At 37.6% G+C, this 15909-nt stretch overlaps 1 protein-coding gene across 2 annotated transcripts in view; it reads right to left on the bottom strand.

The window, feature by feature from the left end:
- The window catches only part of LOC137397921 (ecotropic viral integration site 5 ortholog-like), a 145850-nt gene extending 134495 nt beyond the window's left edge, over positions 1 to 11355 (bottom strand). The window contains exons 1-2 of one of the 2 annotated variants that reach the window (XM_068083995.1): positions 11336 to 11355; positions 5166 to 5229 (exon numbers count right to left, since the gene is read on the bottom strand). The gene's annotated coding sequence lies outside the window, so the exon portion shown is untranslated. Of the gene's footprint in view, positions 1 to 5165; positions 5230 to 11301 lie in introns of both variants that reach the window. The other variant, XM_068083994.1, reaches the window with a different exon arrangement.
- Positions 11356 to 15909: the final 4554 nt, after the last annotated feature.

Genomic DNA, 15909 nt, shown 5'->3' with positions numbered 1-15909 from the left:
GCAACCCTTTCCTATCCCCATTCTCTCTTTTTCCCTTCTCCAAAGAAGAAGTGAGAAAGGAAAAAGAGAGAAGGGGGAAAGGAGAAGGGGGGGGCAAATAGCCAACCCACCCAAAGAGCCAGACCCTGGCTAAGTAAAAGACTAATATCATGTTTAACTAAACATTACTAAGTACAGTAATACTTCAACTTACGAGTGCTCCAACGTATGAGAAACTTGAGATACGAGCCAGCTTTTAAGCAAGTTTTAGCACTAACATACGAGCCATGTTTGAGATACAAGCACGTGAGTCAGTTGCCAAGTATGCCGAAGGTGTTTTATGAGAACAGCATCACTCTGTATTTTTCAACTACTCAGGTTTATACTTTGGTACTGCGTTTTTGTGCGCGATTTTCAGTGCAGAATTACACTGTATGTGAATTAAAAGTACTCTGCGTTGACCGAAAGTTTGCCAGTAAAATGAAAGATGATGCAAAGAAAAAGCAAATGATAACAGTTGATATTAAACAGAAAATTATTGAAAAATATGTGAAATGTGTATGCGTGATTGAGCTAGCTCAGCAATATGACAGAAATACATCCACAATTATCAAACAGAAGGATTATATTCAGGGCATTTAGGTCGCAAAAGGACTAACCATAGTTTCTAAACGGCGCAGCGATCTTCACGACCGCTGATGGAGAGACTGCTCAGGCATTGGATAAACAATTGGCCGGTGACAGCGTAACTGAAACGATGCTACGTGAAAAGGCCGGTGCTATCTATCAAAACTATAAAAATAGACATTCGGACAAGTTGGCTAGTGGTCGTGCATTAATCCTTTGTGACGACACCTGTGTTCGTCCTAATCGCAACATGTTGAAAGGGCGACAAAGGCGAACGTATTTAGATAGACTTATTTTAAGACGGCCGGCTAGTCGTGAAAGCGAAACAAAGGAAAAATTAGCTAACCAGCGAGAAACTTTAAACTACGAACGCTGAAGAAATTTTAATTACGTTAAGATAAAAAAGAAAGTTTGCTTTTAAGTTTGCTTCTGAGTTTGTCTTTTAAGACATTGATAAAATTCAAATTTACCAAAGACAACTGTTGTAATGAAGGATAACTTATATCTCCCTCCCTCGCAAATGCTAGCATTAGCTGCTATTAGAGGTGGAACGAGACGTCTTGAGTGTCGACCTGTCTCGTCTCGTATCGGTCTCGTCTTAACTATTGCCAAACTCGAGACAGGAAATAGAACTAAAGCGCCTGCGCACGGTTGTTAAAACATGGCTTCTTGCGGTAGCAACAACTCCATATATTGTAATGGATTGCGGGCAACTGCCTTTAAAGTTATACCCGGTCCGTTACTACCTGTTGCTACTGATTATGTTGGCCACTGAGTCTAATCATGTAGTCCGGACAACGGCCCTGTTATATTTTAGTTCGGTTCTGTGTCCTTAAAACAGATACCGGGTCGTATCTAATTACTCTTTGGATAATCCAATTTAATAAATAAGACTTTTGCGGGTAAAATGTCTGTATTTTGTCGTATCGTGTCTAAACACCAACTGCCCTTCATAAAATTCGGGCCTCTTTTACGTATATAGTACCAATCGCGGGTAAAACCTGCCAGGACACGGAGAAACGAACGAAAGGCCGTGTCGACCATAGTCCGTGTTCGGTTAGCAATGACGTTTTGTTAGCTCAATATAGGAATATACATGTGCATGCATACAGTAATTAATATAATTTCATGAGTACAATTTAAATATAATTCACATACTACAGTTAATACACAAACAAAATTTAACATAAATGAAACGATAAGAATGAAAGTGTTATCGTGTGTTCTTTTAGTTGCGGTATTTCTTTGTAGAGGGACAGCTATCGGTTTCATTACACATTACATTAAAAAGTAAGAACTATTCAATAGATGGTAAAAATATACATGTACAAAGCAATATGTTTATAATAATTATTATCAATCAAGCTCAAAATTCTTAGAATATATAACTTTGGTATTTTAGAGATGTTTGTGTCACTTTTGTTTCCAAAAACTACATGCATATGACTATTAAAATGTTGTATTTAAATCGTTTACACCAGGTGAAAATTCAATTTAAAAATAGTTTTATTAATTTTATGTATGCCAAGTAGCTAGTACTTGTGTAGTGAAATCATCACCAAATCTCATTATTTTACTATCTCGTGTCTCGAGTCTCGAATTTTTACAAGACAGTGTCTCGAGACTCGTCTCGAACTTAAAAAACCTGTCTCGTTCCACCTCTAGCTGCTATTGTATGTATTTAATTTTACATTTTAAATAGTCACATTTCCTTGTATTATTTTTTAATTGTTGCTTTTTGAAAGCATGTGGTAAATTGTGACAATAACCGACATGTTCTTTCTGTTACAATATCTTGTTTTGAGTGTTTTATTTGCATTTTTAGAGTATGGAAACCAAGCAATATATATTTAATTGTTCGATATATAAATAAATTGCACCAACATGCAAGTATATTAACATACGAGCTCAGTCTCGGAACGCATTAAGCTCGTAAGTTGAAGTATGACTGTATAAGTTTTTAGCTTTTAAGAGCTTGTAATCACCTTCTCATATATTTCACACCTACAACACAACAGAGTAAGACATGGTGAATCTTAGGATACCAAATAACTGCAATGTGAATTTTGTTGCAAGTCAACCTTTAACTTGCTTTTGCGTATTGTACAAATAACTTGGTATTGTCCTTTCGTGACTGGCTTCTTAGCGGTGGCAATTAGTGCTAGCCTGGCAAAGTTTTTCACCAATCCAGCTCTACTAAGCAACACTCTTGTCGATTTCTCGCTGTGGTTGCAAACCTCAATCACCACAGGCGAAGACAAAGTCAAGCCACCACAATTCTCAACTGTGATTAGGGAATTCGTTGCTTGGTTTACATCAACGTTGGTAACATCCACGATGCTAGTGATACAATCATTACACTTCAGCTTTGGTGACCTAGCCAGCTACATAGCCAGCTGTAAAATAATCATTCTGTCTCATTTTTGATTTCAGACATACTTGCATACTCATCGTATTTAGTCATGTTTAGTTCAGCATATTAGTCTATTTACCTAGCCAGGGTCTGGCTCTTTGAGTGGGTGGGCTATTTCCCCTCCCCTCTCCATTCCCCTTCTCTCTTTTCCCCTTCTAACTTATTCTTTGGAGAAGGGGAAAAGAGAGAATGGGGATAGGAGAGGGTGGCAAATAAAGCCATGATGGCTCATGACTTGTGAGCAACAATTCATAGCGTTTATAGTTTGAATCTATGGTGGTTATCAGATATTATCACAGAATTGCTTTAGTTTACTGGATCATGTATACAAGAAGGTTTTTATGTGAAAATAAATGTAATTTTGTTACCTTCTTCCCATTAGATTCATTGTAAACAACAGTGCAGTCAAGCATGAGGTACAATACAGTGACGTTACGATGTGCTATTTAAGTCTGACAGGCTTTTTCCCTATTGGCCAATCTAGGTATATATATCTATGCATGTAACTCACACACATAGAAGTCGCTACATTTAATATTTCCTGAAGCAGTCACCTTTGCATAACCCCACAGTCGTCGTGGATCATGACCGTCGGCACGTTCAGATTCATCACTATCGCTACCGGTTTCTGACTCTACATAAAAATCATTGGCATCAATATCGCTTCCAGTGGAACAAGATTCATTAGTTTCAACCACATAATCAGCAATATCTTTCTCGTAGTTGGTTCTAGTAGCAATTTTTCGACGCAGTCGTTTCATTGACTTGCCATAGTTTCGTTTCGATAGTAGTTTTAGGCATAGTGGTAGTTCGTGATAGAAGATGTTTCGGTGGTAGTTGATCGCCGTAGTGACCATAAGAACTTTGTTCTTTTGTTAGGTTTGCCTAACTATCATAGTGAACACAATAATATTATGTTTGGTAATATAAAGCTAAAAGAAAATTTGAAGAACTAAACAAAAATAGCCATTAAAAAAACGGCTGACGAATAACGGCTTTTGGGATTTCCCAAACGATATAAATGTCTCTTTGCTCAAAACTCCGGGGGACATTAATGTCGCAACACTTATGAAAAGGTTAAGCCCAGTGGTAAGGAAGCCTCAACAACTGAAGATATGTCCATTGCGCAGAGCAATTTAAGGTTGGACATCATTCAGGTCACCACCAGGGGCCTTTCTGGGGAATTGACCACCCAAACATTAAGCCACAGCTGCCCACCTTTATTCGTCATACATGCAATGACATCCATTAAACCATAATTGCCACCAACAGCTTTCATTGTTTGTTCATAGGTAAATCCGACACGCTGATTCCAATTTTGTACTCAAAATAAAGATTGGTTCACTAACTTTCAAAGTCATTTTTGTTTTTGAAAGCTTCTTTACAGCGATTCAAATTCAGTGTCGCAAATGACACAACGAGCCCCGCCCATAAATACGTAACATAACCTAGCCTTTTAAGGACGGAGGTTGGGGATGTTTAGTCTGATCTAGAATTACAGAGTCTTAAAACCCATTATTCTCTTTGTTTTATCTTAAAGGTAGATAAGCTATTCAACATTGTTTTTAGCTTGTTAAAGGACGTTTAATACGTCGAACGCCGAAAAAATGAGCTCAAAAAACCACGATTTTATCACAAGCTAGCGTTGTTATCACGTTTTTTTTTTCAGCCAACATCAGCTCAGACAGAGAATTTGACGTGCCATCTTGTTTGGATGCGAATTCAAAGCATATCGCTAAAACTGTCCTAAAATGGTATTGTTAAGTATATCATTATATTATCATATATATATAATATATATTATCATATATATTATATCATATTGGGCATATCTCTTCTACACGATATATTTTCATACAGAAAATTAAGAGAGAAGTATTTAACGTATTACAGCAATATAAAAAATAATTACTATAGGATCCGTGTCAGCCCAAACGTTTGATTCCACCAGTTGATGCTGGAAAAACATTTGCATCTCACAGCATTTGAACTCGGACATTTAGCTTGTCCAGACAAACTATCAACTGCACTACTTGACTACCTTGCCATATATGGAAACAATTGTTCAGATATGTATTATACCTGCCGATCTCTCATGGCACACCATACCGCCAGGGTATGACTCAGTGCTAAGTCCTGCACTAACCTGCTTGTTCTAGAAACTTCTAATAATCCAGCAAAGAGAGGAGTGAACTTCCTGTACTAATAAGCTATAAACAGAAATACATAAACAATAGCACAAAATCATAGGGTGTCACATTCTAGACTAAACATTGGGTGGTGGAGAGAGAGCAGCGGAAGACCATCAATCTTGGATTAGGAAGTGCGTATAAGCACTGCGTTCACGAATGCAAAAATTTTGATGGCACCAATGACTCATAGAATGTTAACTATACTCGCAACTAGTCTTAGCAATGGTTAGTAGAGCGACATGAGCAAATGTCGCTCTTTAAATAGCCATAACAACTACTAGAACTAAAATCTTATTCAAAACAAGAAATAATAAACAGAAACACAACCCACCAAAGGAGACATGTAACGGACAACATGTACCTGATGAATAGAGACAGAGTCACAAATGTTTAAAGTCCAAATTTAGTCCAATTCTGTTTATAGGTGTAAAAACAATGTTGGAGTGGTCCAGCTGACAGTCTCGTTATGCTCTTGAATAGCTTGGCTCCACACAAGCCAGTAGTCATGACAAGCATCGACAGATGCTTCTAGTTACTCATTCACGCTGCCTTGGAGTGACGGACACCAACAAGACACTTATATAATCTATTAAGGATAGTCAAACGGACAGTCAAACGAAAGAAATCAAAATGTTAAGGAAAAGCTAGGACCACCTTCCTCAGTTGATGATTAATACAAACCTTTTAACAATAATACATTGCGGAGAAAGATAATTTTGTACCGTTGCTATTTCTTGAGTACTTACATGTATGTACCGCTGATATATCTGTTAGTATTTACATGTATGTACCGCTGATATATCTGTTAGTATTTACATGTATGTACCATCGCTATATCCGTTAGTATTTACATGTACATACCATCGCTATATCTGTTAGTATTTACATGTACATACCATGGCTATATCTGTTAGTATTTACAGGCATGTACTATTGCTATATCTGCTAGTATTTACTTGCAAGCTAAGAACAGCTGGCTGAACTGATAAACAAGCCGTGAAGCATGAAAACAGTCTGCCACAACAACTGAGATATACCGACTCTTGCTCAAATGCAATGATAGAGTCATCAAGTTCCTGCATGAATGTAAGTAGAGCCAGAGTAACTCAGTGAGAAAAATCAAAGAATCCTGCCTCCATAAACAATGCCTAGAAGAGAGAGGTTGCTTCTCATGTTTTTGGATCGTTTGTAAAAGAGCAAGCCTCATACAATGTATCATAATCATCATTATATCATATCATAGATGTATCATATCATAAATGTATCATAGATGTATCATAGATATATCACATCAAAGATATATCATATCTTTGATATGATATATCTATGATATATCTATGATCTATGGTAGTGATATATATCAAATACATATCTTTGATATATATCAATACCATAGTTTTTGGAAAGGGCTTAGAAATTGACTCGCGATTTCAAACAGCCAATCTATAGTTGCATCAAATATCAGAGGCAAAAGACGAGTTCCAGAAACGTTTCCAACATAAGGAGTCTAACATTTGGTAAGAGAACTAATTTATATGGCATGAATGGTCTAAGAGCAAAGTGAAAATACTAACCTGCTAGGCTGGGTACTAACAGTCATCCAAATGCAGTAAGAAAACCATGTTTTTAGAATTGATGCCTCTAAAATGCAAAACTTGGCTCTATGAAATCATTTCTTCAAATTTCAGGACCTCCATTTACGCCAACAGGAATTAACTAGATTGAATTTAAATTGCTAAAAGGGTGTTCAATAACGGTTTCAAATTCAGAAAAGTAGTTGTAGTACAGAGATACATGAGGACTAGCGCGAGGGCCCCATTGTTGTTCTAGAACAAATACTAGCGGAAAATACAAGTTCTAAAAATGACATGGATCAAAACGGAATACGTCACAATGTAGCAACATTGGTACCTGTTACAAATGACGCAACTTGAATGGAAAAAATGAAGTGATGTTGGTATGATGTTGAAAAAAAATGCAAAAGCTAGGGCATGTGCTAAAGACAGGTGCTAAAGACAGGTGCTACTAGAATGGCAGCGTAATGTAAAGATAGTTAAAACTGATCTACGTCTAAGTTTGGAGAGAACCCTAAAACACCACGATCCCAAAAACAAGGGTCCTTCGCGAGTAAAATATAATACTAAAAGATATAAAATATAAAAAATCTATATAATACTACAAGGGACAATAAAACAGTTCCAAAGCACTACCAAATAAAAACTAGTGATAGAAAGCTAAAAGACACGGATACAAATCGTCAGCTTCCTCTCCCATTGTTGGATGTTCTAGGAAGGAAACTTTGATGATAAAATTCTTCGAAGATATTTTGATGACATGATAAGACCATAAAAGCTGTAAAGAGCTTTTATGAGCAAACATAAACAAACGTAACGGTGACTTCAGAAATAAAATAATTACCTGCATTATATATAATATATATATATATATATATATCTATATAATATACATAATATATATATATATTATGTATATTATTATCACTGAAACCATTCAAAATAAGACACTCAAGCAGAACCCATTCACCGTCTTTACACTTATCAAGCGAATTCTCTGTTACACAACAAAGGCATTTTTACATACAAAGGCAGAATTAAAGAAATGCACATTACGAGTAAATGTAACTACATAGTGGTTCATGACAGAGGGTGGTTCATGACAGAGGGTGGTTCATGACAGAGGGTGGTTCATGACAGAGGGTGGTTCATGACAGAGGGTGGTTCATGACAGAGGGTAACCCTGATGGGGAATAGGAATGTCATGAAGCTGAACTATTAATGTGATTTCAACTAGGCTAAGCATTCAAATAAAAGAACAATTTAGAATTCGAGGCCTTGAAAGTTTGTTGGCGTAATAGCGGCAAATGGTTTTGTTTAGAAAAAAACTTGAAAAGTAAGTCTTTTGATTTATTCAAACTACTGATATCAGGTAAATGAGTTAACAAAAGCCTAACACTTTACAGAGAAAAACAATCAAATGAAAATTTTTTAGCATGCGTCAAATTTCAGATCAGATATCAGATCAGATAAAATTTTTCTGCAAAATCTTCTCCGGCAGAGGTAAAAAATAGCAGAACTCTATTCAATAGAACAAGCTAGCTACTCAATCTCAGCACGGACTTCCCTCATCGTCCGAAGGCAAAAAGAGTATCTTAGCTGGTCAATATATATAGCGTATAGTTAACCATACATTATTTAGTACATATCCATGTAATGCCCAAGGGCATAATGGATCATCCTGTGTGTATATTTACTCATGCTACAGACAGTAATTTTCAGCTATTGAAGAATCATCAGTGCTCCCAACAAGGCAACTCCAAATATATATATATATATATATATATATATATATATATATATATATATATATATATATATATATACAGTCAAACATGGATAACTCGAACTTCAAGGGACCGAGCAAAAGTGTTCGAATTATCAGAGCGTTCAAGTTATCAGAGCACTGTCACAAGTCCATGTATTTACTTATTTATTAGTAGATACATGTACATATACAAACTATAATATAAATCAAAAGCACAAATGGCTTGTTTTGAATTAAATGCTTTTAATGTAAAGTTTAAAACGTGTTTATCAAAAAGTATAGAGATTTTTCTATCACTTGAGATTGGTTCGTTGTTTGAGGTGATGTTATTGCCAGGACGTTTTTTAGATTGACATTGGCAAAACTTGATCGTTGTTAAAATGCTCAAAAGAAAAGACATTTTTTTCTTTTGGGATTTAACCCACGATCAATTTTGCCGTTTTTTCTTGAAGTTTATGCAGATTACCTTACTTTACCTGGGATTCGTTAAGAGCAACACTCCGAGGCAGTTCAATTAGAAGTTTTACGAGGTTTTACGTACATTCTATATCACTCACGTTTTTTTAATAGATACTTATTGAATGTACACACGTATTCTGTGTTTAGTTCAAACGATGAAGTTTTTTGTAGCTCAGACAACGTTAAAGTTTAATTACGACAATTTTTAAGACATTTTAAACATTCAACATTCCGAAGTTGATTCAACACGGAATCAACGTCGGAAAACTATTCATCACGAGCTAGCCGGGTCACGCACTCAAGGATTTTCGCCACGCACATACAAAACAAAAACAACATGCGATTTTTGTTTTGTATGTGCGTGGCGAAAATCCTTGCGCGCGTGACCCGGCTAGCCCATGCTACTCATCGTATAGCAGTATAAATCAAATTTCACCAAACCTTTAGAAAAGTCGTTGACAAAAATATTTTGCCGATGGTGGTAATAATGACGCTTATGAATTACGAAAAGATGAAGTTTACCTCTATGGCTTTGAATAAAGTGATTTTCTAAAGCGATAACAACCGTTTTGGTAGCCGTTGGGCAAAAAAACAGTTCGAATTAACAGTGTTGAGTTCGAGTTATCTATAGCAATTTATCATTACATGGGAACGGACCAAAGGAAATGTTCGAATTAACCATGTGTTCGAGCTATCCGTGGATGAGTTATCCATGTTTGACTGTATATATATATATATATACAAAATATATACAAATATATATATATATATATATATGTCCCGGTCAACAAGGCAACACCAAACAAAAATCTATCACACTAGAAACAATCCTAGATGCAAGCTGTGCAAGATACACCTAAGACCATCCAACACATCAGTGGATGTAAGCAACTAGCAGGAAACGCATACACTGAGTGGCATAATCACGTTGCAGGTGTTGTATAAAGAGGTCTATGTGAGGAGGTAAGGTCATGGTAAGGTCAATGAAAAGTGACCGCGCTAAGATCCTCTGGGACTTCTACATCCGGACTGACAAGCGTGTCCTAGCAAACCAACCAGATATAGTGGTGGTGGACAAGCAGAACAAGAGAGCTACTATAATAGATATAGCAGTACCCAATGACTACAATATAGCCAGCAAAGAAAAAGAAAAGGTAGAGAAATATCTCCCTCATAAAGAAGAGATTGAAAAATGCTGGAATATAAGAGCAACTGTAATCCCGGTAGTCATTGGGGCACTGGGAGCAATAACACCGGCGCATAAAATGTGGCTTGCTCGAATACCAACAGCAATCAACTCAGGTGAGTTGCAGAAAAGTGCGCTACTGGGAACAGCTAAGATCTTGAGGCAAGTGCTCAAACTCCCAGGTCTCTGGTAGGAGACCCGAGTTAGAGCAAAAAACTACCACCCATACGGGTTAACCGGGGTGAGGAAACAATTTATATATGTATATATATAATATATATACATATATATTATATATCTTCCTTATATATCTAACTTCATATAGGGCTTCATTATATATCTAACTAAACTTCAGATTCTAAGCTCTACGGATTTGTCTAATTTTGCCTTGTGGCTATTAACGCTGCAAGAGTCGAGTGATAATTAGCAACATTTCCGCATGTTCGACTATATCTTTGCAGATTCGGCAAAGCCCTGCTACACTCATAGGCACAGTTCAATTAATTTATATGCGAAACAGTCCCAACATCGACAAGTCCGAACCTAGACAAGTCCCAATCTCGACAGAGGTTGGTCCGAATCTAGACAAAGGTTGGTCCGAACATCGACAAAGGCTGATGCAGTTTTACAGTAATTTAATCTTCAACAAATAATAAATGTCTTTTTGCAGTTCTATCCTCACTTCAAAAAATAAAAACCAAAGCTACTCACTGAAGTTTAGTCTTCAAATAAAACATTTTGCTAGCATAACAGTCAACCATATTTATGATTGTTACTTGTTTTAGCATTCGTTCTATATTTAGGTTGGGCAAAATATTGTTAGGCCTACATAAGCTGGGGAGTGCTGCATCAAATGGATAACAATATATTTTTGTGCAAATAAATCTTTTACATATAAATCGCTCATTTACTATGAAAATAGTAGCTGATAAAATAGTAAAACTGCTGTCGAGATTGGACCAACCGTTGTCGATATACAAACTCGTCGAGTTTCAAACCAGTCAAGGTTCGGACTATAAACCTCAAAAGTAGATCAAAATTTATATGATGATATATCTAGTAACATGTGTCTAGAAACGTATACAAACAAATTTATTGCTTACCTATGGTTAAGGAGAATATATTATAAATATTTACTTTTTATTACAGCAAGCGGACCTGAAGTTTTGCTTATAGCAGCCTCAGCGCCGGGCTTTTCTGTATTTTATTACGGTTAAACGTTGTACAACTTCGCTGTACTCCAACTCGCGGTATACGTTCGCTTACCGTCTCAGCTTTTCACTTGTTTGATTGTCCGGAAATAGTGAGGCGTCATCAGCAACCATTTAGTAAAAGTTCTCGCAGTTTAAAGAAAAAAATTTGAATTCACAAACGTGTTTTTAATACAAAACTAGTTTTTATGTTTGATACCAATTATAAAAAGCAATAACTAAAATAAATCGTTTTCTTGGAATCTTCTGTGTATCATATAACATTGACAAATTGTTTTTAGTGTTTTGGTATCAGTGGTGCTAGTCTACGCTTCTACGATTGTTGCTTCATTGCTGTTTGAATAGTTTATTGTTGTAGGTTTTTTAGATAGGTATTGTTTGAAGCATCTACTTTCATAATGTAAGGTAAATGATAATTGTGGTGCTGAGTTATATCTAAACGTTGTAAAACTTCAAATAGCTTATGTTCCGTCTCTCAAAATTATGTTAACATCGTTATTAACTGCTTTTCGATACTTACTCGATACTTACTCGATAGTAATAGTACACTTGTAATTAGTCGTAAGGGCCTTGAGAAAGTGCCTCAGAAGTAAAAATTTGGTTAATACTATGGTCCACCTAGATTCCAGCATTAGGCTGAGTTATATTTCAGTCTGAGATTTAAGTCTCTAATGGTTTTGGGTAAGAAACTGTTATGAAAGATGCGAGTCACTGTTGTATAAATCAATGTACTCATATGTACTGATGTGAAGATGAAAAAGAGCCTCCGTCTTTCGTTACACTTCCTTATATCCTCCCCCATACTGCCTTACACTAGCTAATCTACTAGCTTTACCCACTAGCTTTATCCAGCTTTATGCACTCACCGTAATTACCAAGACCACCTGTACTGCCTTTAGCTCAGACACCAATATAGCCTGAACCTAACAAATCCCATAATACAACATGCCCTTTCTTTTTTTCTTTTTGTTTTGGGCTACTCCATCACTACCAACAAGCAGACATAGTAACTTACCTTACTTGCGTTGCTCGTTACCTGACTCCATTAGGGCAGTCTCCATAGGCTATGCCTCTGGCTTGTCTGACCCTGTGCCACCGTCTAAAGTACTCTTCTCGCTACTGCCAGCTCCATTGCCAGTCTGCACTGGCTTTTCCATAACCCTGACCTCCGCCGCTACCAATACTTCTACTGTGATCACTGTCACTACCAACACTACTTCCACCAACATCTCCAACACTACTTCTACCAACCCTGACTAGCCCGGAGTCTATTGGTTGGGTCAGTAATGACTCCTCAACCTCATCTCCGTCTCTTCCGTCTTCACCTCGCTCTCCCCAGTAAGAGGCAGGCTCGACAGGCTTGCTGTGGGAGGTCTCCACCTGGGCCGTAACCGGCTGCACAGGGGATGGCACCACAGAGCTGGGAGTTGGCATAGGCCCAGACCTATCTAGCTCGACCCCACCTGCAACCAGTGCAGGTCTGCTACCAGCAATTCTCCTCTGAACCTCGGCTAACTTCTGCACCACTACCCTGAATGCCTTGACATTTTCCAACTCCATGACTGCTGGCTCCCGTTTGGCTTTCAGCTTAGCCAATTTCTCCTTCGACTTCCTCCGCACCTCCATCTCCCCTCTTTCAATCTCTGCTACCTTTTTCTCATGACCTTCTCTGTCTAACATTCCATTGCTGGATACCTCGGCTAAAAAAGAGCAAACCTTTTTCATTACAGACAATGGTTCAGCTACTTTCTCAGCACCTTCCCTTAACTCATAGTGACTTTGTTCTCTATCACACCCCATAGACACTTGCACATCTCTGGTGCCTTGGGCTGTCCCCTGTTGACTACCAATCTCCACGTATTCGCTACTCTTCACTCCCTTGGTTTTACAAATCCACCAATCTTGACCTGTGTGACCTTTCTTAACTTCGCTCTCTCTGTCAAACTTATTTGTCAGGTTTTGCAACTCGGCATCATCTGAAACATAACTTGACTCAGCAATAATGGTTCTCGACGAAAGCGGCTTAATTGGCTTAACTGGCTTAATACTTCTACACTCCTTAACAGCCTCAACCTTACTTTCGCATAACGCATTTACAACAGCAAATAATTTAAGCTGCCTCAACTCAGTTATGCCCAAGTAGTTCGTTCTCAATTCTTTCACCACATGAACTTCAGCATCCATATGCCTGTCTTTACTTTCCAAATGAACTATTACACTTCCAACCACTTATAACTCACTACCATCATCAGTTTCTAAAACTGTCGACGATTTCTTTTACCATAGGTTCAACTTATTGGCTGTTGCCTCAGTTACCATAGACACCTCAGCCCCAGTATCAAACGTAAACTCTACATTTACTCCATTAACTTCTAAATACTGCACAATTCCCTTGCCTAGTCATTGATCTTCACCATATTTATCTCTATAACCAGAGAATCTAACACTTCTACCATTACTATTATCCCGGTACCCTTCATCATACCGGCTCGTCTCGCGCCTCTCCTTATACTTCTCCCCCTCAAACCTATCCATACTTTTGTCCCTGTACCTACTAGACTTGTCTCTCATCTCGCGGGGGCTTTTTCGACCCCTGTACCTCTCCCTACTAATATCCCTGCTGCCATATCGCTCTTAGCTACTATCACGGCTACCCATATCTACTAGTATCATGCTCCTCACTACTATTACTACAATACCTTCTACTACTACTAGGGCTACCTCTAGGGGAAGATCTACCTGCTGAATCATAACTTCTATCTTTATCATTACTCCTGTACTGCACTCGGCTATCAAACTCTAATACCTTTGCTACTTCTCTCTTAACCTCACTTTTTAAATCGGTACTTCTACCCTCATTGCTAAAAAATCTATCCGAGGTGTTGGCCATTTCACGAGCCCTCAATGCCTCATGCAATAACGCCCAAGTGAGATTGGCATTCTTCATTAAATCTCTGCTTACTTCTCTATCTCTCAACCCGTTAACCGCCACTATAAGGGCAAACCTTACCCTATCATTATTGTTAGCCACCTCTGCATATCTGCTCAAACTCTCTACCCGTTGTAAATATTCTCTATCACTTTCTCCGAGTGCCTGCCTAGCCGTAAGAAACTTATGCCCCTTAACGAACATACTCTCCTGTCTACCATAGTAACACCATCGGGCCTAATTATTCACATTGTTAGCCGGTGTTCTTACTCGGTCCCGTTAGCCGGAACGGGCGATTTTATTGTATAGGGAGCAACGCTCACTTAGTAGAGCAGAGCAAATGGCCGTATGCTCCTCGGCTAGTGAATTTCCTTCACTAATAAAACATTGAACGAAATCACACGCAATTTATTTCCATATGAAATAATCTAGATCGTGCCAAGTAAAGGCCGGCAAATTCTTTTACACTATGTTACCCTAGCGCTTCTTTGACAAAGTTTCTTTTAGTAGTTTTAGCATACGTCTCACGAACCTCGGTTTTCGATCTCTAATAGCATCACTCCATGGCCTTTTCTTGGTTAGATTTTATAGTTTGATGCCAATTTTTGCAGAAACATGTTATCTCTCTATAATCATCACTATTATTATCGGCCTCATCTCTCTCTATTATCATCACTCTTATTATCAGTCTCATCTCCTTCTATTATCATCGCTATTATTATCAGTCTCATCTCTCTCTATCACCATCACTCTTATTATCGGCCCCATCTCTCTATATTATCATCACTATCAGTCTCATTTCTCTATTATCATCACTTTTATTAATAGTTTCATCTCTCTCTATCATCATCACTCTTATTAGCGGTCTCATCTCTCTCTATTATCATCACTCTTATTATCGGTCTCATCTCTCTCTATTATCATCACTCTTATTATCGGTCTCATCTCTCTCTATTATCATCACTCTTATTATCGGCCTCATCTCTCTCTCTCTATTATCATCACTCTTATTATCGGCCTCATCTCTCTCTCTATTATCATCACTCTTATTATCGGCCTCATCTCTCTCTATTATCGTCACTCTTATTATCGGCCTCATCTCTCTCTCTATTATCGTCACTCTTATTATCGGCCTCATCTCTCTCTCTCTCTATTATCGTCACTCTTATTATCGGCCTCATCTCTCTCTCTATTATCATCACTCTTATTATCAGCCTCATCTCTCTCTCTATTATCATCATTCTTATTTTCGGCCTCATCTCTCTGTCTCTATTATCATCACTCTTATTATCGGCCTCATCTCTCTCTCTATTATCATCACTCTTATTATCGGTCTCATCTTTTTCTCTCTATTATCATCACTCTTATTATCGGTCTCATCTCTCTATTATCATCACTCTTATTATCGGTCTCATCTCTCTCTATTATCATCACTCTTATTATCGGTCTCATCTCTCTCTCTCTCTATTATCATCACTCTTATTATCAGTCTCATCTCTCTCTATTATCATCACTCTTATTATCGGTCTCATCTCTCTCTCTATTATCATCACTCTTATAATCGGTCTCAT

This window comes from Watersipora subatra, chromosome 6 (assembly GCF_963576615.1).
Source record: "Watersipora subatra chromosome 6, tzWatSuba1.1, whole genome shotgun sequence".
Lineage (NCBI taxonomy): Eukaryota > Metazoa > Bryozoa > Gymnolaemata > Cheilostomatida > Watersiporidae > Watersipora > Watersipora subatra.
This window is presented reverse-complemented; position numbering and strand designations above follow the sequence as displayed.